General features: G+C 44.1%; 1 long non-coding RNA gene across 1 annotated transcript; it reads right to left on the reverse strand.

The window, feature by feature from the left end:
* Positions 1-1,369: 1,369 nt before the first annotated feature.
* lncRNA:CR45576 (long non-coding RNA:CR45576) lies at positions 1,370-3,263 on the reverse strand. The gene is made up of 2 exons (NR_125131.2): positions 2,733-3,263; positions 1,370-2,653 (listed from the first exon to the last, which is right to left on the reverse strand). It is a non-coding gene; the product is annotated as a long non-coding RNA:CR45576 (long non-coding RNA).
* Positions 3,264-11,561: the final 8,298 nt, after the last annotated feature.

Raw genomic sequence — 11,561 nt, forward strand, 5'->3', positions numbered from 1 at the left:
TCCCATATCCACTGACAACTTTTTCACACCTGTTCAAACAAGTTAATTAACAGCTCGCAAAACTACTTATTAAAATAAGAAAAAAAGTAATACAAATAAAAAACAGCGGGAGAGAGAAAAAGAAAAGACAACAAACAGACGAGCAGCCTATGGGAAAGTTTCTAATTAAATGATTGTCATCTCGACTGCGCAGCGGACAAATGGACAAATGGACGCTGACCACCGAGGAGCTATGTATTTCCGACCAGCTGGATGCCCAGAGTCGGAGGCTGGGGGCTAAAACTCCCAGATTGTAGTGCAAACTTTTGTCATTATGCAGGCAGAATGCGCGAAACAAAACAAACAGAAAGGTAGCACAGGGAAAAAATGGAGAACATAGTGGACAACCAGCTGAAATTATTAGCCAGGCTGAGGGGCAGATGGTCAGCCGTCCACGATTTACTTAATCCCAGCACGGAAAGAAAAGTCCGAGGGATCCAAAAGCCATAGTTATCAAATCAAGCTAACTAAAAGGTATTTCAAAACTATGATATAATCACTACAAATAGGAAACGAATTGGAAAATATTTACAATTGAGTAACCCCAATATTTTAGCAGTGCATTTTTCGGCTCCGCCAATGAGGTCATCAGCTCCAATCACCTCATATATCATCTGCAATAAAGCGATTTTCCCCGAACTCCCCCACAAAACCCCATAATATCCACTCCGAAACGGAGTGTGAATAAAAAAACGAGTGATTCAAAAAAGTCGCTTTGCCTTGGTGGTTGGTTGGCCACCAAATTGGCGACAAAAAATTAACGGATTTTGCTGTGGATTTTTTTTTTTGGTGCCGTGTGTTTGCCATTCAATTAATATAACTAATGAAAAAGCTGCTAACTTTGGCCAGGCAACTGGCAACTGCCAGACGAACTGCGTCTCAATTAAGCCAAATCTCTGGGATCTGCCGTGTAATGAAGTTGCTCAACGGCCAGTGGACGGTGTTTTTCTGTTTTCTGCTGCTGCTCTTTAAGGATTGCCAATTTATGATTGGAGTAGCCGTGTGGGGGAAAAAATGTCAATCTTGTAGATGTAGATTAGCCGGCACCAGGTGGGAGCCTTGACCACTTCGCCTGATTGGAGCACACCGCAAATGCCAGACGAAATAAACGAAAATGTCAACATAATTCTGTGGTCTCTCGTACATTGTACCCAAAAGATCTGGCGGCAATTTATTTGCCTGAAGTGCGAAAAATAATCACAAATTGACCGAAACCTTTACGTTTTGATTTATGACACATGACCTCTGGAAAGCGTAATTCAAATTGCTGTGGTATTGACCTTCTTAAAGCTGATGATGCAAGGTTTTTCAAAGATGTACAAAAATTAATGACAATGTGTTAAAAGAGTTTAATATTTTTTCTCAGATTTCATTTAGAGCTAGAGTTAGAACAAAAGAGAAACTAGAGAACTGTTTCTAAGCTCCTATGCCAGCTATCCAATTGACCTTTATCCGATTGCCTAAATGCTACTAGGCTTATGCAAATTTCCCAGATGCCGAGTTCACTTTCTTTTCATTAGGATAAAAGCGGAGGCCAGGAAATCGATGCATTTCGAATGAACTTGGAGGCAACTTCATTAAGCGGCCGTTCGACTGCAGTTTGCGTGCTGCAAAAGGGAAACTTTTTCGCCCCCCAAGTGAGCGAAATGGAATGGGCCGGTTCGATTTCATTTGGTCAGGACGGGGGGGAAATCCAGAATAACAAGCGGCGGCGATTCGAGTCGAGTCCCAAAAAAAAAGGGTTAAAAAAGCAATAAATAAAACAAGTGGCAGCCACGGCGACAGCAACGATATTTGGTGAGTTAGGAGAATTGGAGTTTGGGCAGCGAGAAGGAAGTGGAGGATTCTGCGAACCCTGTGACAGGCAAATCGCCAAACGAATACCGTGGGGATGCTGGCTTTTCCACCCGCAGCCCCCCCGCCATCGTGAGTGTTTGGCATTTTCATTTTGTAAATTTGTTTTTCTTGTTCCGTTTGGCTTCATTTCCGTTTCCGCCGCCAGTCTTCTCGTTTTCCATTTGCCAGAAAGTGAATGTCCTTTTCCACCTCTACCCAACCTTCCACTCCTACACTTCTCCACCCAAGCCACCCAATCGCTCGCTGTCGATAAGAAAGTGCGTGTGAAAAGGGTTCCTTGGTGGCTGCATAAATTTGAATTATAATATTGCAATCCTGTGAAGCAGAATCCGGACTGGTCAGGAATCCGTATCCGGTCTCCTTGCTGGCTGCAATTTGTGTACGGAATATGTTCCGGCATATATTATGGAGATTTCTTTCGCACCAACCCCAACTCCAATCCGAACCGCTGACTTCTGCCAATGCATGATATAGTCTCACATATCCGAGTGGGGATTTGCCTAAATCAAAAGTGCGTGCTCTTGAATTTATCAAAGGTGGATGTGGACCGTGGACCAGCCAAGGATTCATTCTTCGTCCTTTGGACTTCGTTTTTTTTTCTCCTTTCCGATTTTTGTTTGCCCGTCTGCGGTTGCGGTCTTGTTTGTTTGGCAAGCGCCGTGATTTATGGCTTAAAGTTTTCGGAGCGCGTGCCAAGTCCCCGGATTAGGAAAACTGCCCTGGAAAGCGGCCATCAGAATCCACACAATTTGCTAGTCTAACGAATAAAAGAAGGAAAAAGGAAAACTATGCTTAGTAAAGTGCAAAACATGACACTTGGCGTTTATGTTAATCACCTGCCCGAAAGCCCGAGCAGCTGCTTCCCAACTCCCATCTCCCAACGCCCAGTCCCAGTCCACCAGCTCCTCCGATTCCGATGTTCTACAGCCATGTTGACAATGACAAATACGCACACGAGTCCGCAAACCATGTCCATATACAGTGGATTTACATATATATATAATATATATACAGTACAGTATCCAGGAGACACATTTGCACTTTTTGGCTAGCAGGAAAAGTGCAGCTAATGAGTTGGATTGAACATCGCTCGGGAACTCATTAAACCAGCCAGTTGTAGCCGAAGAGCTGCTGGCTGCGAGATAATGATGAATTTCCATAAGTCGCCGCAGCAGAACGCAACTCGCCCATTAATCTTGGCCAGCTAGACGTGGAAGGGGTATGGGATCGGCTGGGTTATGTGGCGTAGTGTCTGGGTAGCGCAGCTTCTCCTGCTCCTTGACTCGTCTGAGTGTTCTTGTGGCTTCAGAGGATGAGCACCAGGGTGAGTACGAGGACGAGGACGAGAATGAGCATCAGGCTGCCCGCTGTTGTGTTGACATGCGTATGCGTTGTTAATTGCGAAAAAAGGATTACCAGCAGACGGTGACTCCAACTCGGGGGATTACATGTCAGCGTTTAGAAAGTTTAATTTTGCCAATAGCTCTTGAGATTTGCATACCAGATGCGAACGAATGCCGTCTGAGATTGGCCAATGGGAAAATCATTTAAACCAGACATAAAAATCTTTGTTAGCTTTCCCAATAATACTCTTAATGAATTTTAAAAATAACAGATAGCATTTTGCATATAGCATTTTGAATACCATTTCCCACTAATTATGTTTTTATATTATTTCCTTTCCAGATCGATTATAATAATGCCAGATGGAGGAAATGCGACCTTTGGAGGCCCTTCACCACCGATGTACCATCATGTGAATGCCTTTAATTACAGGCAATATGAATGGGATTATCGCAATTCCCAGCGACTTTAACCGATCAACCCCGGGCCTGAACAAGAACCCACATAATCCGCTTCATATTGGCCACAACGAATGTAATCAGGTTTCGGTAACCCTAGCCAATTCCATCGATAACACTCCAATGGACCTCGCATCTAATCCTACCCCGCCGCCAACTTGGCCTCGGTTTAAATTTCCTCTTCGATGCAAGGGATTGCCCGATGGCCCGAAAAGCGAAAAACCTTTTTCCCAGATAGACAGTCTGACACTCGGGAGCACAATGCAAGGCAGCACGCCCTGCGATAATTAGTAGACATGCCCATTTAGAGGTTGCCCTTTTTGGTCAAGAGCTAGGAAGCAGGAGGTGGCGGAGGCAGGAGAGAGGGGTGGCTTGGTGACGAGGGATCGGATCGGAAGGCATGTAAGTATATACTGGAAGCATAAGAACTACTGCGATGACCATTTCGGTCACGACATAAATCGTGCGTCGGAGCGTCGTTTGCAATTAGCAGCGTTACGTTGTCGAACTCTTAATCAAAAGTATTGGGACCCAAACACTCTGGTTCTTTTATGGCCCACACACATACACACACACACACACACTCGTACACTCACACAATTGCGGAACGGCAACAACAAACATGCGGATGTCCTCCGACACTTCCTGTTTTTCTTATTCACTGATTTTTATTCGCTGTTTGAGGATACGCAAATGACCCATTTGGGGGATGTTATTACAAAAGCAACGGCGACGAAGTCGTTGATGTTGCTCCTTGCTACCAACCAGCCCCCTCTCCCATGTGGCACGCCCACTGCCACGACCACCCCCTCTGGAGGCCATTGAGCTTGAGTTTTGGGCTTGGCATAACGGCACATGCCAAATGGGCACATAAAAAGGATAAAGAAATTATTTTCGCATTGAAACCAAGTCCTTTTGGCATCGAAAAAGAATGAGAGGGAACTATAGATATGGAAAGGACAGGGCTATGACAGAGGAATCTCTGCTAAGTCCATATTTGTAATTTTTACAGAGCTTTTCTGGCGCCATCCAAAAAATTATTTTTCACACACTGAAACTAAAATATTATTAATTGAATTCGTATAACATCAACAATATATTAAACTTTTGACTTTGCATTTTTGTCTAATTCGCAGGTTCTTAATTTTTTCTCTTTAGCTGAGCAATGATTATATGATTGTCGAGGGATATAGCACATATAGCTATGATTTATTTAAGTACCCACTACTACATTCACTCTTCTGCTTAAATCTGATAATTGAGGTGTTTGACTATAATTTGTGTAACGCTGTTGACGTTGTTGTTGGTTGGTTGTTGTTGTGGCATTGTTGCGGTCTGAGGTTGTGCATACGCCACGTGGCGCCGCTGAGTTCAATGCGAAAAATTGCAACGCGTGCCAATAATTAAGTCGCCTTCGTCCACATTCAACATTCTTCGATCGCGTCTGCGAAATCAAGAGAAACGAAAGGGGTTCAACCCCTTTTCTTTTTAGAGAAGAGGGCATCAAATTGCACGCTGGCTGCAGTTGGTGTCCTTTTGTTAGATGACAACTAACAGCAACAACAACAGGAACAACAACAGCAACAGCAGCAACGGTAACTGGAACGGCAAGCGGCTAGGTTATTCACAGAGTGTCCTTCTGGCCATTGTGAATTCAGTGCCATTGTTGTGGGTGAGGTTGTTTGCGTTTAATTTTTGGATACGCCCTTTGTTGTTGCCTGCGCTTTTGTCTGGGGCATTCTAAAAATTAAATGCACAAAAGGCGGATTTTATTTCATCAACAAAACGGGAAACGGCAGCTTCTGTTGTTTGTTAAAGCATTCACCCACGCAACAACAACAATGGCAGCAGCAACAACAACGAGGCATTTTTTTATGCTCAATGCTCAGTGAGCAGAACGCACCTCTTCCCCATCCTGCAGACTTCGCTATGTCCTTTGATGCACTCCAAGAAAATATTTAAAATAGTAATCACATATTTTTGTATATTTATTTGAAAGGAAAGTTTAATACACTTGGAAACTGTGATCTAAAATTTCAAAAAATTTTGTGTGATCGAACTAAGAGCTTATGTAAACTACTAGATATAGTCACTACTTGGATATTTCTCCAGTGCACTGGTCTTTCTGCCAGTCGCCACAGGCAGATCCCAGAACCGAGAACCCAGTGCCTCAACCTCCGCCTCCGTTCGCAACAACAATTCTAGAAACAGACGTTCCACTCAACACAGCTGAGCCCACCGCTCCCCTTTTCAGACCTCGACTTTCCATCGACCTTTCACAAAGGTAGAGAGCTGGAAACTGAAAACTGCAAACTGAAAACTGAAAACAGAAAACTGCTGCGCTTTGCATTGTTTTCATTTCGGACCTCAGTGGCGAGGGGATTTTCCAGTGGGTTTATTTATTTTTCCTGTGCCTGCCACCGTCTCCTTGCCCCTTCCTTTTTCCTTACCCCTCCCCAGCAATGAGTGCATTCTCCTTTTGTATCCTGGAGGGGAATTTGAATTCCGTTTGGCTTGCTTTTGGGCAAACATACGCTAAATGTGCCTAGGCCGGTGATAAATCGCTGCTTATGCAATCGAGTGTTGGCAGATTGGCTTGAGTGGCCTAAAGATGCTGCTTGTGGGCCATTTCTTCAAGTATTGTATTTCCGGCACCTGGGACTACCACTCAATTTAACTACAGTGCGGAAAATGTGATTGCGTTTAAAATGCTTTATATGCACGGATCAGAATAATATAATATACTTAATTTATACTGTTCTTTGCTAAGAAATAACTTAAAAAATCTACTTAAATTACTTCAGATTTTATACCTTATATTTCCATTGGCCTGGTTTCTCTATAACCTTTCTTAATCCCCTTAAAAAGTACCCTTCAACAGAGCACCCATCGCATTTGGAAACTTTCGGCGGCCGTGAGCACTTAAGTAATTGTAACTACTTGCCCTGACTGATATTGCCTATTTCACAAATTATTATGAGGCCCATTTGGAGGCCCATTCCCCCTGCCTTACCCAGCCCTGCCCTGCCCTGCCGCCCCCGGAAAATCCCCAAAGCGACGCTGATGTTACGCCTGTTGTTTAACGGCTTGATGCCAAAAAACGACGACAACGACGGCTATGAGCCTCATCGCATTCAATTATTTCGGCATTGTGCGCCATCTCTCTGTCTGACTGTCTGCTTTTCCAGCTCCCAGAAGAAGAAACAGGAAAAAAAAAAAACACAACATTACAATCCCTCTAGGCTGAGTGGGTGTTTTTGGGTGGGTGGGGGAATAAGAGCCAAAGGTTGAATTGGTGTTCGGTGCGTACGCCGGAGTTTAATCTTATCGGCCAGCTAAGATCGCCCGGCAACCGGGGGTCCAGAACTACTTCATTTGACTCCGGGAATCCCCCTGCCCCGTGAATGCGGGAGCGTATTGCATAATTTCACAATTTTCCATTTGATGCTCGTTTTGCGCCGCCACCGCCGTCGAGATGTTTGTCTAATCAACTGTCATTTGTTTGACGTTTCCCTCAGGGAAGACGACAACGACAGCGACAACTCCTCCGAAGAGTTGGGTCTGGGAATCCAGCTCGGCATGGGTATAGGTACACTACCAGAAAATGCGAGAGCTCATTAGATTTATTTTGACCAGCTCAAAAGTTTACTTTCAATTACATTATCACTTGAGTAGCGCCTTTGTTCTAACTTGTTTCACTCACCAAATAAATGAGTAATATTTATGAAAAGGTTACCAGTAATTTTTTCTTAGTGCACACCTTCGGGAATGAGGATGACTTCGCGAGGATGGTTATTCCGGATGAGTCTGAGACCCAAAACGCACCAGGACGCAATGCACAGCTTCGTCGGCATCGGCACTCTTGTTGATTGCTGCGGGGTGAAATAAACCCCGTGCGGCGTCCTGGGCTGCCGAGGGTTAAGGGCGTCAAGGGGGTGCGGCCCAAAAAGGGGCTACAAAAAACGCTAAAAGCCGAATGTGTGCCTGTCCCCCGGTGACAAGTGCCCCCCACTCCACCAGCCCACCGTCCACGGCTCACAATCCACAATCCCGTGACAATGACAGCAAAACGTAAACGCAAAGCCAAATGTTGTTTTCAGTGAATTTGATGACTTTTATGTGCGCCGAGACAAGAGATCAGGCGTTTAAGATGGCCACGGGGTTGCCCATTCAGTTTTGTTTGGATGCTCGGATGTTCAGATGCTCAGTTGTTACTGTTTGTACCGCTTTAACTGCTGTTTGACGACCGTTAAGATGTGTTTGCCATTGTTTGCCTTGGCCCGGGCAATTGGCTTAGGGCGCTTAAAATGATTTCTAATTAGCCGGAAGTGGGCATAAAAAATGGGAGATAGCCGAAAGTACTGGCCCAACTTAAGTGGTGTCGATTTTAATATGTTTATATAATATTTTATGGCATACGGTAAAGTGTAGTTATAAGGAATATTTTACAGAATATGGTGACATTTTAGAGAATATAGAGAACAGAGCCAAGTTACTTAAATAAACCCTCATTATTGATCTCAGTAAATATTAAGTGACAATCCCACACAACGACTTAATAAATTAAACTTTTTTGCATTTACATGACGCGCATTTGTCGCTGCTACTCAGCCTTTTGCTCATTAGCCGCCCGAACGTGATGAGATTTGCGTTTCGGCCCTCGAATCGTGGCACATAAATTCCAATTATGTCAAATGTAATATTTTAATAAACACTTTCGCGAAGGCCGAAACAGCCGTCGAGCGAAGAGAGAGAGAGAGAGAGAGAGAGAGAGCGGGAAAAGTGGTAGAGGACCATAAATCTCTTGGCTCTCAACGACGTCAGAACGGGCAAGCGGTGCAATTAATTAACGCCTCATTAAAACCCAACCGACCCAGACTGGCCAAAAAAAAAAAAATAATAATAATAATATAAATCCAAAGTTTCCCCAACGAATGTGGGAAAATGCCGGGCCATGAGCTTTGTTTGCCAACCCATTCCGGTCAAATCTCTATCACTGCTCACCTGCCAGGTGCCTGGTGACTGCCAACTGGTAACTGGCAACTGGCAACTGGGTATCTGGTAAGTGGCGAATGGTAACGGGCAGATCACTGCATCTCGCCCTGCTTCCTGGGTTGGGTTCCTGGCCAAACTCTGGACTTATCGATGGCTCAATCAGTCCGGCTGACTGGCTCACATAATGGCTTGATAAAGAGTTGGCAGGAGGACGAACTCCCAGTTGTAACATTGAAAATCAGCTCAAATTGCCATTTAGATTTTTCGGTCCGGCAAAGGTAGATAGCGCCGAATGGCAGGATAATGCAAAATGAAGTTGTTTTGTTGGCCGGGATTGGTTCTCGCCTTCAAAGGGTTGCCGGGATGGCCCATCTCTCCGGGAAATTCTCGATTCCCAGGGGCGACATTTTGCGTTTTGGTTTATGCGTCAAAGCCAAAGCCAAAGCCACAGCAAAAGCAGCCGTCATTGTCTTGGGTTTCTTTTAGCCATTTCCCATCGCCTTTTCCGCTTCTTGAAGGGGTTCGTTTCCCTTCCAACTCGCTTTTTTATGACTTTTATATGTATATATAAAAAATTGCATTTTTAATTATCAGCTACGCGCCCGCAGGTTAGAAAACTAATTCCAAAGCAACCCCGAGATGCGAAGAGCTGTCTTTCGGTTTGCATTATGCCAGAGATCTTGGGGAAAAAGGGGGGTTTTCCCAAGGTGTGGGGATGTCTGAAAGGGCGGTTCTTAATGGCGGGTTGCCTTACCTGCCTGCATTGATTTGGCTTGTAGAACAACGGCAATTATTGAACTTTCAACGGGAAAATTTGCATAAAAAGGTGCCCTAATTGAATACGCCCAGCAAAAGGATTTTCCCTCTCCCCTCGCCTGTTAAAAGGAAAAGACGGAAAATTACGAAAAAAATGGGAAAATAGAAAAGCTGCTTTCCCCGCCTTCGTTAGCATCGCTTCGAAGATTCTTGGCTTTCGGCCTGGCCTTCTCCACCATAATAAGAAATTCAAATAAACCGCGCGCGCTGTCATCTTAAGCTATGCCACGCCTCCGACGAAAGCACGCCCCCAAGTGCCAACCCCTGGCCAAAACGCCCCCTCCCAGTCGGCCCCACCCCCGCGCCAACATAGTTGGTTTGGCTAAACTCGAGCTTAGCTGCTACGGCATGGCCACAGTGAGCGAAATACTCAATCTAATGATTTCATGTTGTGATTATTATTATTTGATAAGAGAATATGCCTTTTTTTCTTTTTATAGTTCATCCTTAGTTTAGAGTTTATATCCGTGAAACTTTAAATGATATTTTAAGTCTGAGTAATTAGTTTCTATTCAGTCTTTTATCCTATTTATCAGTTTGCTTATTACCACTTTTCTCTTAGTGCAGCCCGCATTGGTCCTGTCTCCTGGCTCCGTTCTCGTTTTCGTCCTGGTTGTGCTAGAGCTTCAGCTTTAGCCTCAGCTTCTGGTCCTGCTCTCGTCGTCCTTGCGCACTTTCCAGTCGACAGGATTTCTCAAAGATAAGGGAATTGCTCTGTCAAGTAAAGTGATATATGGTCCGAAAGGACTTCAATTTATACAATTTCTCTTATTTTTTCGCTACTTTTTGCGTTTGCTTTTTTTCCCAAGCCCCCCATCCCGTACCCCAACGGCCATACCCCTGTTTGTTGCCCTTTTCCCGCAGTGTTGATATTGGGTTCAGCTCGAGGATGGAATGGTAAGCATTGGTAAGCTGGATTCTGGGGCCGCAGCAGAACTTCCCCCCACAGCTCCTCAGTTTTTGGGGTTCGCTGCGTGCTCGACAAAAATGCGAATTTGCGAGTTTAGTTTATTTTTCTGCTTTTAAACAATTTTCATTTATTTGTTGTTGGTTTCGGGGATTGAGGGGCAAAAAGGAAAAGCAATACGTAAAATGGGAAAATAGGAATTCATGACCTTCGGTGTGTGCTATAATTTAATACACTGCGTCCAGCCCAGCCAAAGGATATTTTTTGCTATTTTCAGCCTCATAGGATGCATGAGAGTGGATAATGTCTCGATCTTAAAGATTAACTGTGGAAAGACCACGATAAAACAGAGGCTGAAAAAGTAATTTACTAAAGAGTTACTAGAGAGTTATTAGAGACAGAAGAAATTATCAATTGCTTTGCACAAGAATTTATGGTTGAAGGTAGAATTTTCATCATAGAACTTTATGTACCTGCTTTAAAATATAGCAATAATAGAGAATTTGTTTGCTAAATCATTTTATTTGCGCAATTTAACCTACATATGCTATCAGGCCAAATGGCCAAATAAAAAAAAAATACACCAGTTATCCATTAGCTTCTAGCTTCGAAATGGATGTTTACAAAATCTTCAAAATGATAAAGAAGCAAGGCAGCAGAAGAAACCGCTGCCATCAAAGCCAATAGAATAGAAAGTGCTCAAAATATATATATTTTAATTTTAATAAATAAGCAAAATGGCGACTAACAGATTTATGTGACTCAGCCGACGACGCCAATAAATGGAGTAGACGGCCATAAAGACTTTCAGCTTTCGAGGGTATGGGATATGGAACCAATTTATGAAACGGAGCGTTCACAACCAATGTTGGGGGAAAAAATAGCGGAAAAAGTCGCGTCTCGTCTGCGAATATGAACTTCAAATCGGGCGCAAAACTGAAAAGCTCGGTGGCTGAGTGAATGGAAGTGAATCCGGGTATCTGAGGCACCCTGGACTTTTGGCACATCCTCGCCGGTTGCGGTGGAAAGGAAAGGATCTGTCAGCTGCAGGACAACGAGATGCGAGCCTGCAATTGACGGACGCATTGTGCGGCGGACTGTTTTAGGACTCAGCCAACAAAGGCGCCAGTGCTTGCGCAACAGGG

This window comes from Drosophila melanogaster, chromosome 3R, assembly GCF_000001215.4.
Source record: "Drosophila melanogaster chromosome 3R".
NCBI lineage: Eukaryota > Metazoa > Arthropoda > Insecta > Diptera > Drosophilidae > Drosophila > Drosophila melanogaster.